The sequence below is a fragment of the Natator depressus genome, chromosome 3, assembly GCF_965152275.1.
Source record: "Natator depressus isolate rNatDep1 chromosome 3, rNatDep2.hap1, whole genome shotgun sequence".
NCBI classification, from domain to species: domain Eukaryota; kingdom Metazoa; phylum Chordata; order Testudines; family Cheloniidae; genus Natator; species Natator depressus.
The window spans coordinates 56,402,038-56,417,703 of record NC_134236.1 but is presented as its reverse complement, the minus strand read 5'-3'; the positions used below and the strand labels follow the sequence as shown (position 1 = coordinate 56,417,703).

The following is a 15,666-nucleotide window of genomic DNA, read 5'->3' as shown; positions in this document are numbered from 1 at the left end:
TGCCCTCCAGGTGAGCCAGGATCTGGGGAAATCCTGCCCCTTTTGGGTAGGGCATATCACGTTTTGTAAAGCACTCAGAAGGGGGATGGAAACCCACTGAGATGAATGGAGCAGTTAACACATCTCAGAGCTTTTGTTTCAGGTCTCCATGGGGTATTCTCATTCAGCTGGGAACATTAACAGACTCTTGGGAAAAGAATAAGACAATTATATTATTATGCTATATAAATCCATGGTATGCCCACACCTTGAATACTAAGTGCAGTTCTGGTCACCCCAATCTTAAAAAAAAGATGTATTAGAATTTGAAAGGGGACAGAGAAGGCCAAAAAAAATGTATTAGAGGTCTGGAACAACTTCCATATGAGGAGAGACTAAAAAGACTTGGGACTGCTCAGCTTGGAAAAGAGATGAATGAGGAGAGGATATGTTAGAGGTCTATAAAATAATGGTGTGGAGAGAGTAAATAAGCAAGTGTTTTACTCCTTGACATAACACAAGAACCAGGGTTCACTCAATGAAATTAATAGGCAATAAAGCAAAAAAAAAAAGGAAATAATTCTTCATACAACTCAGTCAACCTATGTAGTTCATTGCTGGGATGTTGTGAAGGCTAAAAGTATAATTGGATTCAAAAAAGAAATAAGTCCATGGAGGGATAGGTCTTTCAGTGACTGAGCCAAGATGGTCTGGGATGCAACCCCATGATCTAGGTGTCTCTAAACCTCTCTGGCTGCTAGAAGCTAAGACTGAATGACAGTGATAGGTCACTCGATGAATTGCCCTGTTCTGTTCTTTTCCTCTGAAGCATCTGGCACCGGCCACTATTGGGAGACAAGATACTGGGCTAAATGGACCATTGATCTGACCCAGTATGACCATTCTTATGGTTTTTGTCACATTGATATGAATAGGCCACTTCACACCTTTCAGGGCCTCCTATGCTACAGATAACTATGTAGAGGAGCCTTTTCCATCTATTGTCCCTCTATCCTTCCTCTTTAAAAGACAACATAGACTCATAGTTTTTGGGGTCAGAATTGACCATCGTGCTCATCTAGTTTATCCTTCTGCACATTGCAGGCCACAGAACGTCACCCATCCATTACTGTAATAAACCCCTAACCCCTGGCTGAATAACTGAAGTCCTCAAATCATGATTTAAAGACTTCAAGTTACAGAGAATCCCCCATTTATACTAGTTTAAACCTGCAAGTGACCCGTGACCCATGCTGCAGAGGAAGGCAAAAAACTGACAGGGTCTCTACCACTCTGACCCAGGGGAAAATTCCTTCCCAGTCCCAAATATGGCAAGACCCTCCAACCAGACGTCTGGGAAAGAATTTTCTATCGTAACTCAGAGCCCTACCCAACTAGTGTCTCATCACCAGCCATTGGAGATATTTGCTGCTAGTAGTTGCAGGCATTTCTAAATGCTCTATGCAAGAATGCAGATTTTAGATTTTCTTGAAATTTGGTATGCCTTGTTGGGAGTGCAAAGTAGAGTTAGTGACCCACATTTGGGATCATTTGTGCCAGGGATTCCAGAGATAAGAGCCCTGCAAAAAATCTGTTTCTCAAAAAGTTTCTAGGTGACTTTTCTTTCTACACAGAGCTAGTGCTCCAGCTATTGTTGTGATGCAGGCCAAAATGGTCTCAATCTCAGTTTTTACCCAAGGTAGTACATGGCACCCAGTAGCTCTTTGGGGGATTTAAACTGTGAATGGTATCTAAGAATGTGTTCACTTCTTTGCCTCTGTAGATGTGCACCCTGGGAGTGCTATGCACCAATAAAGAAAACCATGAGAAGGTTTCTGTGCAGCCACTTTATGCTTGGGTTGGTAGTTTGAGGGAATGTCATGCCATTACCCCAGTGAACATTCCGCCGCTGAGGTTTCTAGTCTAAAGCTTTGTACATGCATGTATGTGTAAGTAACTTAAGTTGCTTGCTACAAATTCTGTTAAATATAAGGTTTTTTATTTTATGGGGGAGGGGGACTTACATAGCAGAATAGTCAATTAGTCAATAATCAATAGCCAGTCTAACCACAATTTTTGTTGTATCAAGTAGGAAGAAACCAGAGGTGGGCAGGGGGGTGCATGTGGTTTGGACAGGAGAATGGTGGGTCAGTGAGGACAGTAGGTAGTAGGTAAGCCTGGGACTGGTTGAGAATCTGTATTTTACCTGGCCTTGGGAGGGTCAAGTGGCTACTTCCTGATCTTAGGGCAGATTATTGTGCTGTTTCCAAAGGCACGCTGTTGGGAGGCTTGGAACTGATATCCCAGAAACCTTAACTGCTGGGGGGAAAAATGTATGTGACCAGGGTGCTACAGGTGTGGATTCTAAGTTGTTCTTGGCTCACTAGGATGTAAAAGTGTGTCACCAGAGCTGTGAGTAGGATACAAGATCTATGTTTTGCATCCTCTTGTGTGAGCAAGGGGAAGCGCTGTATGTCTGCCTTTTTTTAGTGTAGAGATGTGTAGGTTATGTCCGTATCAGGGCAAAAGGCTTTTGTTACAAAGGATGTTGTCGGCACTGAAGTGTAAGATGAGTGGATTCTAATGCTTTAATGATAGTTAAGTGAAAGTGTAGGTTGAGATAGTATCTTGTCAGTATAACGGAGTTATACAAGGCTGTGAGGTAGTTTTTTGATTGTTCGTGTGTGGTATTTTTTCTGGGGAATTGGCTAATTGTGTGACTATACACCAGGATCTGGAGCCTCCTGAATCTTAGTGTCAAGGACCAGTGTGAGTGTGTGCATGTTAAGGCATTGCTTGAAGAGAGTAGAGGGAGAATGACGTGGACGAATCTCCCCCCCACCCAGGCTCCCATTTTGTCCTTTAATAGTAATAGATAGAAGTCTGTAGGTGAGACCATAGGCTCTGATTCTGTGGGTGCTCTAGGGCTGGCAGCCCTGCAGATGAGCGCTGCACCCTCCCCCCCCGCACCTCCCGCCCGCTGCTGGCCCCACTGATCAACTCCTCCCCTCCGACTTCAGCGCCTCCTGCCCACCGCAGATCATCTGTTTAGCAGTGTGCAAGAGGCACTGAGGGGGAGGAGTAAGGGCGGGGCACGCTTGGCAACGGGGTGGAAAGGGGCAGGAAGAGGCGGAGTGGGGGTCAAGGATCCCCTGGCACATTACGAAGTCAGCACCTCTGCATGAGACTGAATGGATTGTAAAAGGGAGTGAAGAGCTTGTACATTTCAGCAGCTGTGGGATTGGCAGAATAAAGGTATGCGTGTTAATGAGGCATATTGCACTATTGTTAAAGGAAGGGAGAGTTAAGGTTGCATGGGCAACCTTAAGTTTGCATTTCTTAGTTTTCAGAAATTTGACTTTTGCTCAACTCAGTGTTCTGCAAGGGGACGACCTACCACCAAGCAACCCGAACTCTGCAATATAGCTTTTTTGCCAATGAATATAAAGGAGTCACTCCCTCTTCCCTCAGTTTTTTTCACTGCTGCCACAGAAAGTAAAATGAACTCACCTTCATGTCCTCAAGCTGGCTTTCCTTTCATCTAGCTTAATCTTTCCTTTTTAAGTAGTTAGCTTTCAGTATACTGTAGGTTAGGTTAGTGTCCTGAGGCGGCAGCACAAGAACAAAAGCAACAGGAGAGTCTTTTAGGAGGTACTACAGGCTGAGATCATGTGATCACACAGTGAAAAATAGAAAAGCATCTCTGAGGATCTGAGCCATTACCTTCTCCCTAGTGTTATTAGTCCTCATCTTTATCAACACAAAGGTGGTTCTGCTACATTTCTTTCCACTTCCAAAGACAGCCTTCCTTGCCTGACTAAGGGATGCAGTGCAGAGGCGATATGAGTCACCTCCTAAACTTTCTACTGGCAAATGATCTCCGCAGTACAGGAGCAGGATTCTTCTCCACTCGTCCACACAGATGTCAGCATTTGCTTCCAAATAGCAGTTTTTTGACACTGCTGTCCAGATATGTGCCATAATTCCAGTTCTTCATCCCTTTTGAAATTTAGAAGAAGGAATAAACTTCTGAACTAGCCTCCCAATAGCAGTAGTGAGGGCAAATAACCTAACTATTTAAAGATGCAGCTTGATAAATTTAAGTGGGATTGTATGGTGGGGTTGCCTGTGGTGACTGGACTTGGAAGCCCAGGGTGTCCCTTCTGGTCCTCTGTCTCTCTTTTTAAATCTCAGGCTTTGGGGCTTCAGCCTATAAGGGGCAGGAAGAAATTTTCCCCCCTCCTGCCCCAGTGAATGCTGTTTCCTGCTTCATCTGAAGCATCCAAGATGGTCATGCCTGGAGATGGACACCAGATTTGGTAAGCTGGAACTCTGAGGCAGTAAGGAGTATTTTTCTCAATGCTTGGCTGTTTTGTCTTGCTCACATGCTCAGGATCAAACTGATTTGCCATATTCAGGGTCGGGAAGGAATTTTCCCCAGGTTAGATTGGCTGGGATTTTGAGGTTTTTTTAGCCTTCCTTTGCCATTTGGAATACAGACTGCTTGCTAGGATTATCTGGGTATATCTCACTAAATCAATTCCCTGCAACTACAGGGTCCTCAGGCATTGGTGCATGTTGGCCCATCCTGTTCTTTATCCTTGGCACACAATAGTTTAGACCCCCCTGAGTGCTATATTACTTCACTCTAATCTAGAATGGACTGAATATGGCAGTAACTGAGTGCAATTGAATGGCCTATAATGTTCAGGAGGTCAGAATAGATCTAGTCATTTCTTCTAGCCTTCAACTCTGACTGTGAGACTTCATCTCTTTCTTCTGTAGTGCTTGGTGGATGGTTACTTTCATTGGCTAGGTACTGGATGCCATCTGCGATGGATAGTCTATCCATTTCTGCACTAGGCCACCTCACCATCCTCTTCCTCCTCCTCCTCCTCCTCCTCCTAGGATCTATCTCTCAAAAATACTATTAGAAGTGGATTCCTTTCTCAAGAAAGTAATCATAAAGGATGCTCCAAGGCAGCACTAAGGGCTAGGCTTTCATTTCCTGATGCCTAAGAAGAGCAACAGTCTCAGACCCCTCCTGGAATTCAAAACCTCAATAGGTACATAAGTCAAATTCATGATGCTTATTCTAGGAGACTGTCCCTTCCTTCCATGGCATCTGTTATACAAGTGGTCAGATTAGATAATCAGTGGTCCCTTCTGGCCTTGTAAACTAATATGTTATCCCAGGGAGATCGGTATGCAGTTTAAAGGATGCTTACTTTTATGTGGCATCAAAGTACTTTACGTTCTTTGTGGGCAAAAGACCCAGTCAAAGTCTGCTTCCTTTTGGCTAGTCAATAGGCTCCCTGAATCTTCACCAAGTGCCTCACTCTGGTTGCTGCACGCTTCAGATGTCTACACATACCTGGATGACCAGCTTCTGTGAAGGAACTCTCAAAAGGACCGCTGCAGTGATCTGTTGCTTGTGCAGCCTCTCCAGATTTTGGACTGTTAATCTGCTGGCAGAAATCCACTCTTCAACTGTCTTAAAGGTTCATCTTCATCGGAGTGGTTCTGGATTGCATTCAGGTCAGAGCCTTTCTTCCAGAATAGAGGTTTGAAAATTTGGGGCTCCCTGATTACTCTGGAAAAAATCTGTACAGACCATGCATTTTTTTTCTATGGCAGTTAGGCCTAATGGCCTCTGACCTATATCACAGTCTCTTTCAGCACAGGGACAGATGACTACACACAGAACATTCACTATCAACCAAGACTGACCATCGCTCTTCAAGTGCTCCAACTGCTTTGCTGATGGGAAAACTGGGACATTCTCATCCAGAGGGATATGCCCTTTTACTCTCCCTCCATTACCATCACAATCAACACCGATGCCTCCAATCTGGGTTGGTGTGCATTTTCTAGGCCACCAAGTACATGGCCTCTGGAACTCCTAGTAGTCTAGATTTCTTATCAACATACTGCATCTTACGGCAGGACCGTGGGTCCTCAATGTCTTTTTGCTTGGTCCTGCAGCATCATGTAGTACGGGTGTTCACAGACAACGTCATGGCCATGTACTAGGTGGCCAGCTGAGAGAGCTCGGAACACACGCTCCTATCTGTGAAAGTGAAGAAACTATGGATGTGCATCCCAAATTAAATCCATGTAGTAGCTCTTCACCTTGCTGAGGAGAAAAACATGGAGGCAGACCTGCTTGTGAAGTTGGTCTCAGGATCAACATGAGCGTCTTTGAAAGCCAGCTGTGGCCAGAGAACCATTTTCCTGATGAGGCCATCCAGTAACAGACTTTTTTGTGTCTCTGATTAAAACACTAAATATCCAGTTTTGCAGCATGTCTGGACAAAGATTTGTTCTCAGATGTTTTTGAGGGACTGGAGCCAACATCTTGTTTGTGCCCTTTGTCTCATTCCAATGATACCTAGTCATAATGAAGTTCAGTTGAACAGAGCCAACATTGTACTATAGTCCCAGTGTGGCAGTGTTAGTACTGGTATCCAGAGCTCTTGCAGCTGCACTGTATCTGCTACATTTATCTCCAGATCTAATGCCTCAAGAGCAAGGGAGGATTCTGTGTCCCAAACCAGAGATGCTCCACTTCGCATCATGGAGGATAACCTTGCTGGGGTTCCCTCTAAGACCTTTTCCAATCTGCTGATTCAGAACACTTCCTAAAACTAGACAAGAACACTTCATCCTCCAGTTCTCAGGGATCCAAAAAACTCAGTTCAGTTCCAGATTTTGTCACTTGGATATCTTTAATTGGCATACAGTAAAGCTACGCTGAGTTGATCTGATTTAATGATAGGGAGTGGATATTGAAGACGGGGAGGCTGTGCCTCCCCAAACAGCCTTCTGTGGCCCCACCCATGCTCTGCCCCCAGGTCCCTTCCTGCTTCCCAGGTTGTGCTGCGGGGGGGAGGGGCTCTTACACCCCTCCCCACCTTGTTGCCAGGATCCCAGGCTGGCGCTGGGGGGCTAATGGGGACAAGTCTGCACTCTAGGGCTGGGGGGAGGGAGGCCACACAGCTCACCTGGTGCGGTTCGGGGGCTGGTCACTCTCCTGGGGCTGGGGGTGGGGTGGCACTGTCTGCTCACCTGCCTGGTGTTCCAGGGCTGGGGGCGCTCGGGTGGCCTGAGGTGGGGGGGGAGGGCAGAAGGGGGCTGGCACCGGGAGGGGTTGGGACTCTGGGCTCCAGCAGGAGGTGCAGGGCTTCGGGCAGAAGGGGTGGTCAGGGTTGGGGGCTAGCCTCCCCGAGCCTGGGGTTCACCTGCTGCCCATGGTGGGTAGGTATATGGTGTACCACACACCCAAAGTTACAGAGCAAACCTCTTCGTTTGTACAAATTTACAAATTACATGGCATCACACTTTTTGGGATTGGCTTGGTTACTTTGTAGGAAACCGTCCCTGTACAGCATGCTGTGTCTGTGTATTGTCCAAGCTGGACCTACTCTTTACCTCATCTCTACATTCCTAATTTATCTTGTCCATTGTTATCTTGTTTGTAGTAAATGGTTCCCTGGGTGTTCTCCCTCTTATCTGGCTCAGACATTGTCTTTTTAGCCTACTGACCTGTTTACTTATCTTATTTAGCAGGAATGTTCTGTTTTCAGCCTAATGATCTGTTTTCCTCCCTAATTCTATACTACAAGAAATGAGGCCTCCCTCTATGTGTTAATTACTTGTGCCAGGCCAGGTCTGAGCTACAAAACAGTTGACTAATGTGGAATTTTTTTTCTGCTTTCTGAAAGTTAGTGCAATCAAGGAAAGGCTCCACCCTGAAATGCTATAAACAAAAATCTTCTTATTATGTGGGCTTCTAGTAAGACTCCTTCCACCCTGAACTGTGGTACCTGCAGTGGTAAAATATATTTTACACCTAAGTCTCGGAGCTTAGGTATTGCCTTCTTAAAGGTCCATATGGCAGTAATATCTGCTCATGACAAAACCATCTTCTCTGTTTGTGCAGTCTCCAATTTCCTTAAGAGTATGGTAAATTCAGGTGCCCCGTTAGGGAGCCCATGTCTTTATGAGCTCTAAATCTTTTCCTAATGGATCCAGTGAACTCTTCTTATGATTTTCTTGTTCATCCTCTCTCGAGTATCTATCAATCAAAATGGCTTTACTGAGAGCAGTGATGTATTCTAGGAGGGTGAGTTTAGTTTTCTGATGACCACCGCACCTTATGCTGTTGTCCACATGGACAAAATCACTATTAGGCCCAATCCCACCTTCTTGCCAAAGGTGATGTCAGATTTCTAACTGTCTCAGTGTCTGTCTTTCCCCAAAATCCCATTCCCACAGGTAAAACTTGTTTCTGTACCCCAGAAAAAAGAGGGCTCTCTGTTTTTACTTGGAAAGCACCAAGCCATTCAGAAAATCCAGTCACGTGTTTGTAGCATATTGGAGAAAATGCCAGGGAAAATTCATTACCAAGCAATCTTTCACATTGGATTACGAGATGTATGCAACATTGCTGCTACTAGGAAATAAACATCTCCTGTTTAAAGGCTCACTCAACAAGAGCCGTGGCAAGCATTGTGGTATGTCTAATCATACTCCGCTGATGGGGATTTGCAGATCATCCTCTTGGACTTCAGTGCACACAGTCACCAAGCACTGCTCTTTGGACTTGACTTTATGCGCTGACAGAGTGCAGGAGACTGGCGCTATAGTTCATATTTAGGTAAGGACACTTCGCCCCCTGTCAACTTGATGGGGCATGCTTCCTAATCTCCCACAAATTGGAAATATGAAGAGGAACTCCAAGATTGTGTACATGTAACTATCTATACTGTGAGAGTTCTGTGTATTCATCCTACCTGCCTACCTTCCCCACTTCTTTGGAGTCCTGTAGAATATCGGGACTCTGTGAGTTTGTGTGTATGTGTATGCACTCCCTTACATAGAATAAAGCAATGATGTTACCCTTACATGAAACTTCTCATGCAGTACCCCCCCGGCCCCAACAGACATGATGCCAGGGAAGCCATATCTCACAAGTGGAAATAAAATGGTGACTTTCAAAAAACAAATGTTTCTGGTAAGTAACATTTGTGTTGTAAATGTAACAGAGAGGTTAAGGCACAAAATGAGTTACACCTAGCAAGTGGCATGAAAGGTAATGAGCTTCTTTAAATACATTATTAGTAAGAGAAAGATGAAAAGTATACTTATCAGGAAAGGAGAGCTAATTGATATCAAGGAGGATGAAGTGCTTAAAAGGTATTTTGCTTCAGTCGTCTTAGTCTTCACTAAAAAGGTTAATGATGAATATTAACAAGAGGAAAGAAGCATAAGCCAAAATAGTGAAAGAGCAGGTTAAAGAAAATTGAGACTTACATGAATTCAAGTTGGCAGGGTCTGATAAAATTCATCTGAAGCTGAAGCAAGCTGGGAACTGTTAATTATCTGTCAGAACTCACGGAGATTGGGTGAGGCCCCAGAGGATTGAAGGACAAATATAGTACTTATCTTTAAAAAGAGAATAAAGACGACGTGGGGAATTAGACCAGTTAGCCTAGGTTCAATACCTGGAAAGATACTGGAAAAATTATGAAGGAATCAATTTTGTAAGCACCTGGAAGATAATAGGGTGATAAGTAATTAATAGTCAACATGGATTTGTCAAGAGCAAATAATGCCAAACCAACTTAATTTCCTTCTTTGACAGAGTTACTGATCTAGTGGATGGGGTGCGGGAAGCAATAGACATGACTTACCTTGATTTTAGTTAGACTTTGTCCGAGTTCCACAGGACAGTCTCCTAAGCAAACTAGGGAAATGGGGTCTAGATGATATTACTGTAAGGTGGGCACATGGCAGATTGAAAGACTCTAATCAAAAAGTAGTTTGCAATGGCTTATTGTCAAACTGAGAGGCAGTGTCTAATGGGGTCCCACAGAGATTAGTCCTGGCTGTGGTACTGTTCAGTATTGTTGATTTGGATAATGGAGTGAAGAGTGTGCTTATAAAATTGTGGGTGACACTAAGTTGGAGAAGATTCAGCCATTTTGGAGGACAGGATTAGAATTCAAAGTGATCTTGATGTACTGAAGAATTGGTCTGAAATCAACCAAATAAAATTCAGTTAAGGCAAATGCTACATTTAGGAAGGGAAAAAAGAGACAAATATAAAATGGGAAATAACTGGCTATGCAGTAGTACTGCAGAAAAGGATCTGAGTGGATCACAAACTGAATATGCCGCCTCCTACATCCTCAGGCCTGTCCAGGGAACCTGACTGGAAGCCAGAGTCCCAATCCATTTTCCTTCTCTATGCAGGAGATGGGAGAGATGAGCCATGTGGTGTGTGAAATATAGAGATGTACCACTGCTCTGTTAATGTTGTGCTCCGGACCCGTGTTCAGACAGCCCATTGCCTTTCACAAACCTCACATCAGACCCTTTGTCAACAGACTAGCTGCACTAAATCTCCCACATGGGACAACAGTAATTAGCTTAAACATCTACCCCCACCATATTGGGCAGCTATAATGAAATTCACCATCACATTGAGATACTCCAAGACCATATCTTAACCTGTATTGGATAGATGTTGTCATAAAAATAAAGGGAAGGGTAACCACCTTTCTGTATACAGTGCTATAAAATCCCTCCTGGCCAGAGGCAAAACCCTTTCACCTGTAAAGGGTTAAGAAGCTAAGGTAACCTTATTGGCACCTGACCCAAAATGATCAATGAGGGGACAAGATACTTTCAAATCTGGAGGGGCGGGGAAAGGCTTTTGTCTGTCTGTGTGATACCTTTGCCGGGAACAGATCAAGGATGCAAGCCCTCAACTCCTGTAAAGTTAGTAAGTAATCTAGCTAGAAAATGCATTAGGTTTTCTTTGTTTTGGCTTGTAAATTCGCTGTGCTTGATGAAATGTGTATTCCTGTTTCTGTGTCTTTTTGTAATTTAAGGTTTTGCTTAGGGGGATTCTCTGTTTTGAATCTGACTGTCTGTAAGATTATCTTCCATTCTGATCTTACAGAGTTGTTCTCTTATCTTTTTTTTTTGTTCTAATAAAGTTCTGATTTTTAAGAATCTGATTGGGTTTTTTGGGTCTTAAAAATCCAAGGCTGGTTTGTGCTCATCTTGTTTGTTCTCAAGCCTCCCCAGGAAAAGGGGTGTAAGGGCTTGGGGGGATATTTTGGGGAAATAGGAACTCCAAGTGGTCCTTTCCTTGATTGATTGCTAAATCACTTGGTGGTGGCAGCGTTTTACCTAATCCATGGGCAAAGACTTTGTGCCTTGGGGAAGTTTTAACCTAAGCTTGTAGAAATAAGCTTAGGGGGTCTTTCATGCAGGTCCCCACATCTGTACCCTAGAGTTCAGAGTGGGGAAGGAACCTTGACAGATGTACTCTACCTCCCCAGAGCAAGAAATGCTATCATCTATATAACAGGCTCAACTCCGAAGTTCCAGCCTATAGTGGTGGACATTGCTCGGGAGTCACCTACAGTGCAGCACCCATTGGAACACTACTTGACATTATTAACCTTGTGCAGTAATGATGGTTCTTTGAGATGTGTCCCCCCATGGGTGCTCCACAACCCACCTTCCTACCCTCTACTTTGGAGTTCTAAAAGTGACTGTGTGGTAGAGAAGGAATTGAGGAGGGATTGCATGCGCGTGTTGCCTAGCCTCGTGGCAGGCGGAGAGCAGCGTCTGCATGGGCAGAATGGACTGCTACCAAAGTTCTTCGATCAGCAGCGTAGGAAGCAGACACACCTACAGTGGAGCACCCACAGGGGGACACATCTCGAAGAACCATCGTTACTGCACAAAGTGAGTAACTTCTTATGTGCTTCCAACAAAAAAAAAACTGTGACTTGCCAGCTTTCTGGACAAACTTCACATTTTGAATGATTGTAAAGTGTACCTCAGGTCAAGTATTTGATAGTAGGAATGTAGTAAGCCTCTGAAACAATTGGTCATGCTAGCCTTTTTAGGTTCTGGTAGAGAAATGAACTCTCGGCTCTGGCTGCCACCTGATTGTTCAACAGCAGTCCACTGTCAAGCAAGATCCCTGAATCATCAAGCAGATTTACAAAATAATTAGGTAGGCTGATAGCTTTCTGCATCAATGCCATATGAATCAAAACACTGAGGGAGTGACAGTATGGCGATTTGGGGCTACTGGAAGTAGTGCAAATATGTGAGACACTGTAAGAGGAAGCTTTTCATTTTATGGGACGACAGGGCCTCCTGAAAATGATTGTGTTATTGTTAGTATTATACACTGCCTAGCATATGTTCTCAAAATTACTTCCCTGGTGTCTGTATTCTTCTTGGTCAGACATGAAAACTGTTGTCTGCACTGTGATTCAGGTATAGGTGGTGGTTTCAGTTTGCTGTGAAATTCTATTTCCAGAAAGAAAAGGAGTACTTGTGGCATCTTAGAGACTAACCAATTTATTTGAGCATAAGCTTTTGTGAGCTACAGCTATACTCAAATAAATTTGTTAGCCTCTAAGGTGCCACAAGTACTCCTTTTCTTTTTGCGAATACAGACTAACACGGCTGTTACTCTGAAACCTGTCTATTTCCAGAATGATTTTACAATTGATATTTGAAGACTAGTTGAGCAAATTAAGTTTAGACATTTCCTTAATCAGCACTCAGTATCTCAAGTGGTGTGATAAATGGTGAGATGTAGGGAAATTAGTTAGCATTAAGAAAAGGAACATCTAAAATGACTGGATTTTAAAATGCCGAACTGAGTGGGAGTTGGATTAGCACATTCTGTTTAACTCTTTCAGTGCAATGTTGATAAACCTTCAATATTTGATCTTATGGTTACTGGGAACATAACCTTTATGAAGCTAGATGAGAATCTTCAGTTGAAGGAGAAAAAAATTATGGCAGATCCTGTGAAGTGCTGAGTGCTTCCAGCATGATGCTGAGCACTTTAAATTCCTGTTGACGGCACAGGGTTATGAGGATACGCAGCATCCTGCAGTACTGGACTTAAAACCCTTTACTATGCTGTGTTTATAGTTTTGGCTGAAGCAGTTGACAGATGTATTCTACAAGGACAGTTGTAGCATAAATATTTTATTGGCAGCTCACCAGTCTGTCCTGTTACATAGAGTCCACTAGGGTGGTAAGTAGGTGCCAGTTGAGGGAATTTGCACCTTAGGCTGGTTACAGGCAAAATTTGTTCTGCCTATATTATATCTACTAAACAGCTTTGTTTGCCGTTCCTAAAGTCCAATAACAGCTGCTTACTATAAAATTAAACATTTTCCCCCCTCTCCTAAAGTGCTTGGCTGCAGCTGTGATTAGGAAAACTATACATAAGTGTACATTGGGTATTGTTTGAAATACCTAACAAATGCATGCAAGTATACATTACTACTTTGTAAGTGTCATAATTAACTATCAGAGCGGTAGCTGTGTTAGTCTGTATCCACAAAAACAACTAGGAGTCCGGTGGCACCCTAAAGGCTAACAGATTTATTTGGGCATAAGCTTTTGTGGGTAAAAACCCCCACTTCAGATCTGAAGAAGTGGGTTTTTTTAACCCACGAAAGCTTATGTACCTACCTACAGAAGCTTAGTTAGTCTTTAAGCTGTTAGTCTTTACAGTGCCACCGAACTCCTCATTGTTATAGGTAAGTAGTAACCTCGAAACAATAGTTTCTTTTTTAAAAGATACAGAATAGTTGTAAATATTGTATACATTATTATGCAGATATTGCAACAGGTTTGATTAGATGTATGGCACCATTATATTGTCCTTTTTGTCATTTGTATAATGCCTAGATCCCTACCAAATTCACAGTCCATTTTGGTCCATTTAATGGACATAGTATTTTAAAAATTGTAAATTTCATCATTTCAGATATTTAAATCTGAAATTTCACTGTGTTGTAACTGTAGGGGTCCCGATCAAAAGAGGGTTGTGGGGAGGGGTCGCCAGGTTATTGGAGGGAGGTCGTGATATTGCCACCCTTACTTATCCACTGCTGCTGGCAGTAGCACGGCCTTCAGAGCTGGTTGGCCAGAGAGCGGCAGTGGCTGGCTGGGAGCCCAGCTCTGATGAAGGCAGCACCTCCACCAGCAGCGGCACGGAAGTAAGGATGGCAGTACTGCGACCCCCTCTACAGTACTCTTGTGACATCCCCCATTTCTTTTGGGTCAGGACCCCCAATTTGAGAAACACTAGTCTCCCCCATATAATCTGTATAGTATACGGTAAAAGAACACAGAAGACCAGATTTCATGGTCTGTGACACATTTTTTTACAGCTAATGAATTTGGTAGGGCCTTAATGCCTCTTGATTTACTGGGTTTTTTTCTAAAATATGTTTAAAATTGAAGGGAAAAGTTTATAATCTATGAATAGGTAAGTAAAAAGTAGTAGGTAGAAATGTATTCATTATGAAGCTTAGCAGAAAGTGTGATTCCATAAATATTTATTCTGAAAAGTATTATATTTGTATTGCCCTATATTTGTTTTTAAAAAATCATGTCCGGTTACGATTAGTCTTTTTGGATGGGTATTTACCATTCTAGTTTGATATACCAAATGCAACATCTCTTACAATGCGATGACAAGGTAGAAAGGCACTTCACAAGCATCAGTACATGAGGGGTTAACTCACATCCTTGTCTGTCAGTGGGTGCTCAGGATTGGAGCATAAAGGTAGAACGCACGTGGCAGTTACTACCTAGGGGCAAGGATGTGTCCTTTCCCTTTCCAGAGAGTAAAGGCCGAGTCTACGCTGAATTTTTGCCAGTAATACCAGTACAACGCTCAGAGTGTAGATGCAGTTCATATTGGCAAAGAAGTGCTTTTGCCAGCATAGTTTATTTCATTTGCCAAATTGGTGTAAACGATATTGGCAAAATGTTAACTGGATTAAGTTCATCACTTATTTTTCATTGCTTATATTTTAGCTATTTTAGAATGTTTTCCATGCACAAGTGTAATGTATTGATGATATATAGTTATTCTGCTGTTGTCATAACCACACACAAATCCTAATACTGAAACTAAATTTACTTTTGTTTAGGGGACAAAGTCAGTCTGCACTATAGCAGTTCCTTCCTGTTCAAATGTGTTCTTGTCTATAAGAAACCAAGACAGCTTTAGTGAATGACTGTGAATAACATGATCCAGTGCTCAAATAAGAGTTGTGTATGCATGTTGTTCAAAAGGAGAATCTGATAACTATAGCTTGGTCTCTGACATTTTTCTCCAGATACTTTAGTAAATACTTGGAGTATAAGTTTTCTATGCCTGAATTAGAGAAATGACTGCAGAAAATAAAGTAGGTAGTCTTTGTAATGCACGAGAGAACATGTAACTTCCTCTAGAATCCTTGATAAATTCAGACTGGCAAAATTAAATAAGAAGGGTCAGGGACTTTGTGGAACAGTAAATCAGTAGAGCTGTCCTTTTACATCAAGGTCAGGCAGCATCAGAAGGAAAATGGTTCGTCTTAACTCTGTTCCTAGTAGACATCTCCATGCTAAAGCATTTTATTTTACTTTTGTCTTTCCTCTCTCCCTCCCCAAGCCCACAACAACTCTTACACAATAGAATGTGTTTTCTCTTCAGTTAGTTACGAAAAATAATGTTAGTATGTAGCTGTGCACTGAGAAAGGGGAGGGGCTTATTTGAAAACCGATTTGATAACTGAATAAATGGGATATTCCATTTAATATTTTCTCTTTATTAGCTAATTAATAAACAGAATT

At 42.8% G+C, this 15,666-nt stretch overlaps 1 protein-coding gene across 1 annotated transcript in view; it reads left to right on the top strand.

Annotated features, from left to right (window-relative positions):
• Positions 1-15,666, top strand: part of LMBRD1 (LMBR1 domain containing 1) — a 230,220-nt gene that overhangs the window by 95,994 nt on the left and 118,560 nt on the right. The gene's annotated exons all lie outside the window — the stretch shown is intronic.